This window comes from Gracilinanus agilis, chromosome 1 (genome assembly GCF_016433145.1).
Source record: "Gracilinanus agilis isolate LMUSP501 chromosome 1, AgileGrace, whole genome shotgun sequence".
Lineage (NCBI taxonomy): Eukaryota > Metazoa > Chordata > Mammalia > Didelphimorphia > Didelphidae > Gracilinanus > Gracilinanus agilis.
Window position 1 is genome coordinate 3,069,944 of NC_058130.1, and position 5,816 is coordinate 3,075,759.

The window sequence follows — 5,816 nt, forward strand, 5'->3', positions numbered from 1 at the left end:
GTTTCTTCTCCAGCTTCCATAGTGACCGCATTCACTGACCAAAAGTACTCGGGGCCCCCTTCTGGGTCATTCCTGTGAGCTGGTCCCTGAAAGATCAGAGAAGCTTCTTAAAATATCTCCCCAGAACACTGTGCTCCAGTTCCAGGGGCTGCTCAGGGCCATTTGGGGGAGGGGGAGGGAGAGAAGGAGGGAGCATCACTTCTTGTGTCCCAGGAATGATTGTGCTGGGAAGAGTTGACCCTGCTGTCAGTGCCCCTCCTCCCTAGCCCTGCTTTGAGGACTCCCACAGAGTTTCCCACAATACCATAGTTCCTTGGAGTAGGAACCACATACCACGTGGGCTCTATCCCAGGGCTTCTGTTGGGATTAGTAATAAGATCTTGCTATCCCACCCTCTAGAGGAGTGTCCCAGGAGCTTTGGGTGGTGAATTTAAGTTGTGCAAGATTTAATTCTGGGATTGGAGGATTATCCCAGAGAGGAGCATCCCTCGTTTGGAGGGCACGGAATCCAAGAGGAGCAAGATGATGTCTGCTGACCAGAGAGAGTAAGTAGCTTTGGACAGAGAAGCAGGTACCTCTGGCTTCTTCTCTTGGTCCTCTTCCTTATCCAGGGGGAACAGGTCCTCAGGAGGGTGAACAGGATGGAGCAAGCATTAGAGAACATGAGAAACAAAGATTGGCCTCTCTCCTCACATAAATAATTTTGTATTTACCTTATAGTTAATCATCAAACATTTATTGATTTATTAAACCTTACCTTCCATCTTGGAGTCAATAGTGTGTACTGGTTCCAAGGCAGAAGAGTGGTAAGGGCTAGGCAATGGGGATAAGTGACTTGACCAAGGTCACCCAGATAGGAAGTACTGAGGACAGATTTGAACCCAGGACCTGGCTCTCAATTCACTGAATCACCTAACAAACATTTATTAAACACTTGCTATGTTTCAGGTGCTGTTGAGAATACAAATATAAACAAAAATTCAGACCCTGTCCTACCCTCAAGTGCTTACATTCTAATGGAAAAGACAACACAAAAGAAAGCTGAGAGGGCGTGAGGAGGGGAGGATGGGAAGAGATACCCAGGGCAAGAACATGATGGAGACATCCAGAGGAGAGCAGCCTGGGGGTAAATGAAGAGATAGTGGAAAATGTAGAAAGATTTCTGTGAACTGATATAAAAAGAAGCGAGCAGAACCAGGAGAACATTGTACCCAGAAACAGCAACATTGTGACAATTCTCTACTGTGAAAGACTTAGCGGCTCCGGTCAATACGATGATCCAAAACAATTCCAAAAGACTCTGGATGGAAAATGCTGCCCACCTCTAGAGAAGGAGCCGAGGGACTGTGGATGCAGATTGAAGAAGAATTTTTTACTTTATTTTTTCTGGCTTTTTTGGCATCACAGCTAATATGGAAATTCATGTTGCATAATTTCACTTGTATAATTACTATAATGCTAGCCTCAAGGAGTGAAGGCGGCTGTAAGGAGAGCGAGAACCCAATTTTTAAAAATGAATGTTAACATAAATAAAGTATAATTGCTTCTGAGATAAATAGTGGACCTAGTTGCCCTGCTTCAAAGAAAGCTCTGGGAGGATCCCTCCAGTCAAAGGGAGAGATGGGCTCAGGGCAGAGGAATGGCAAGAGATGTCTTCTCCTGTGTCTTCTTTCAGACTTGTTCTTTGTGACTTGGCTGCATCCACTTTGATTTGTTTTGTGGGCCTTGATATTCCCATGGATGTTGTTATAGACACAGAATATTTTATTTCCTGGGAGAAGGACTCTTAAGCTATGAGCTCGGTCTCCAGAGGAATGGACTTTCAAGGGAGACGTAATCAAATCCATCTCCCTAGAAGTCTTCCGGTTGAATTGTAAGGAACACCCATCAGGGATTTTCTACAGGGGAAAGTTTGATGGCCTAGATGACCTAGAATAGCCTTTCCAGCTCTAAAATGCTGTGATCCCAAAGCACTGATTGGGGCTTCTTGACAAGATGTGCTATCCAGAACATCAGAGAAACTACCCTGTGACCCCAACCATGACAGTTATTACAGACAGTTCTGAGCAGAACATCTTTCCAAACACACCAACTGGGCTCCTTCCACGTGGGGGCAGAGTCCCCCTGAATATCAGTAAGATTTTAATAGATTTAATGATTGGGATGAATGTAATCAGGTAAAAGAGAAAAAGGAAAAGTATAAAGTCTTGTGCGTGTTAAAAAAAAAATCAACTTCACCAGGACAAAATGGCGGATGAGTGGCAAGACAACAAGCCATTTGTTTAAAATCCTCGTGTCCCCTGAGCCCTCTGTTTTCTGGGCTAACCCTCCAGTTTCTTCAGCGAGTTTGTGAAAGGCCTGCTATCCCTTCTCCTCCTGTTTCTGGTCCCCAGCCTCTGGACATACACGTTTGTGAGCATTTTTCAAAAATGGTGGGGCCCAGAAGTGAACCTGAGATTCTGGGTGAGCTGTGCCTCGGGCAGGGGAGAGTGAGGGGACTGACTCTCTCACCTCTTTATTCCAAGAGCCACAGGACTCTTGGGGCAGCTTAATGCTGGACTAACATGGCTGGGGGGGTCTTGTTGGGAGTTAGTTTAAGCCACATTTTCTGATTCAACTACCAAGACGAGATCTAGTGCAGGGAACAAGTCACACGAAAGGAAAGCTGGGAGAAAGTGTCTGCAGAGGAAAAGCTGATGAAACTAGGGAAGACCCAGGGGAGTATCTGCTGAAGCCAAAGCCCCTGAGGCTGGAGTTCCTGTCAGAACTCAGTGAGTAGAACCCAGGGCTCTAGACTCCCAGCCTAACTATCTTTCATGGAGGTCCTTGAGAAATAGTGTCACTGCCCTGTCACCCCAAGGCCAGAGGCAGCCCTAGTTTCATGACTGAAGATAAACAAGAAGAGGGACTTTGAAGCCCTCCAGATGTGCCCTGACCTACCCCAAGATCACCCCACTCTTCAGTCTGCTCCCACTCAGAGGAAAAATCAGAGCCAATTGAAAGGGCAAAGGGAGAGAAACCCCAGAGATAAGGAAGACCAAGGCATGGGCCCCAAGAAGGAAGGGGCTCAAGGGCTGCCCCCCAACTCGTAGGCTTGAGTGAGCTCACCCCATCCCTCACCCAGGAGGAGTATTTTCACAGATAGCTCTGGCTCGGGGGAGGGGGGGAGATAGTCAGCCCCTCATTTAGGCCCAGCACAGAGCGACTCACCTGGTTTTCACGGGGATGGCTGCTCTTGTCCCCACTCAGCCATTGTTTTGTCCTCTCAAGAGAAGATCTCTTGAGAGCGGGGCTGCGGAGGGAGGTCAGAGGAGGTGGGTGGTTTGAAGAGCTCTATTGAGGGCAAGATAAGAGGGCCCAAATGAGCACAGCCGGCTTTCAGTCATTCGCCGCCCATCGCTCCCACCTACCACAGCCCCCCTCCTCCAGGCCTTGGATGGGCTGTGCTCCTCCTGTGGGCAAGGCTTGGTCCTAGGAATGGATGGGCAAACAGGGGGACCTGCTCCGGGGGTGGGGCAGAGACTCACACAAATGTCAAGAGCAGGAGTGCAGGCGCAGGGGCTGGATGAAGAGAGCTCGGAAGAGGAAGAAACCCCTCTGGGCCAGGCAGATAGATCAGGAGGAAGCAAGGGCCGAGGAGCTCCAGGGCTCCTTGTTCTGGGGACACCCAGGCAATGATCAGAGGCCAGAGGTCACCAGGGCCGTGGTAGACTCAGACCCTGATTTGGAAGGGCCCTTAGGAGAGGCTGATTCCAAACTTCTCCCCATCAGGAAGCTCCTCGAAGGCATCTCCAAGTGGTCCCCCCAGACCCTGCCAGCCTTAAGCCTTTATGCGCCGTAGCTCTCATTGGAAGCCTTGTATCTTCTGGCCATTTGGAATGGGCAACAAACGCCCTTTCTCTGCTGCCTTCCGGTTCCATTTTCCCCTCCAGCTGACTCTAGGAAGTCTCCACGGCCCCTCTTAAGGAAAGCCCAACTGGGCTAACGGTGACCCTGAAGAATGCTGCTGGCAGCTTAGAGGAGGATTTACTTTGGATGGATTTGAACGTTTCTATGGAGCCCCCAAGGTCCCCTCAGCACAAGTCTGCCCTTCTTTTTGTTTTAAACCCTTCACTTCTGTGTATTGGCTCCTTGGTGGAAGAGTGGTCAGGGCAGGCCATGGGAGTCAAATGACTTGCCCAGGGTCACCCAGCTGGGAAGTGTCTGAGGTTGGATTTGAACCCAGGACCTTCCATCTCTAGGCCTGACTCTCAATCCACTGAGCTACCCTGCTGCCCCAAGTCTGCCCTTCTTATTGGGGTTTCGTCTTTTCCATTTCTTACCTTGAATTATTGGAGGATGGGGAAAGGAGGTTCTGTTCTAGTCTACCTTCCTGGGAGGAGCGGCTTGAACCCTGAAGGCCCCCGAGTCGGCTCTCTCGAACTGGGCAGCTCCAAATGTTCATCCCATCGAGCTGAAGGATCGTTTCCTCCCCTGCCCCTGCCCAGGGCGAGCCTGCTTGAACTTGTCCTGGAGCATCTTTGACCAGCTTGGAGCATCTCGGAACCTGCCCTGTGAGAACCCTCTTCAGGCCTCCCAGTTTCGGTAGAGACCAGCTTGGTTAGAAATCCGGTTGTTAAACTCTTAGGCTGTTCTTTAGAAGAGAAACAGCCCCTCCCCGCCCCCTCCTTCCCCCAGTCCTTACAAATGCGCCCCGTTTGTTAGCACTCTCCAGGGAGGAAGGAAGAGCGAGCCGCTGTCCACCAGCAGAAGGCCCGGCCCAGGCCTGTCCTCAACCCGGCCACGACGGCTCCTGGAAGGACCTTCTTCTCGGCGGCATCCCCGCACAGGCAGCTCCTCGGGAAGCCGCCCGAAGCTGGAGCTCGCAGCCACACGGCGCCTCCTTTCCCGGGCTGGGCCAAACTCCCGGCAACTCTCTGGCCTTTCGAGTCAGCCTGGCAGCCCGGGCGCTGCAGCTTAGTCTCCCCTTTACACTTCTCTTGTCGTTGAGAGTTGCTGAGAGTGGCTGAGGCCGGGGGGGGGATGGGGGGGGCTCATGGGGACGAGCCACAGAAGTGGGTCTCCCACGACAGGGTGAGGTCCAAAAGGGACTTTCTGGGACCCCCAGACTTGCCGGGAGCAGGGAGCCTTTTCTTTTCTCACACCTCCCTTGGACCAGAGACGGGGACCCACCCCAGCGAAGGACAGTGGCTCCAGGCCACGTGGCCACATGGGCCATCTCCTCATCTGACAAAAATGTCCCCTTGGGAGGCCTCTATGATCGTCTAGATCCAGTAGAACGTAGGACTCCGGAGAATGGACCTGTTCTATGTTTGATTGTAAAAGAATTGCAGACCCGAGGGCCAAGGCGATGGCCTCCTTCATCTGTGAGGAAGGGGAAGAGGAAGCCAAAGGGGCTGGCAAACAGGCCTGGAGCCCAGACTCCCCTCTAGGATACTCTCCTGCCCCAGCCACTTGCTCCCCCCCATCCCCATGCAGGGTGCCCCAGGCTTCTCTATTCCTGCCTCCAGCACCTTCTGCCTCTTGGGCTGTTGGAGCTTCTGGGAGGAGTGAAAACTCTTGTGGCCTCCTCAAGCCATTTTGGATGGGATCCAAAGGTGCCTCCCAAACCTTACTCTATTGGGGGCAGCTGGGTAGCTCAGTGGATTGAGAGCCAGGCCTAGAGACGGAGGTCCTGGGTTCAAACCCGGCCTCAGACACTTCCCAGCTGTGTGACCCTGGGCAAGTCACTTGACCTCCATTGCCCACCCTTACCAATCTTCCACCTATCAGTCAATACACAGAAGTTAAGGGTTTAAAAAAATTAAAAAAAACAA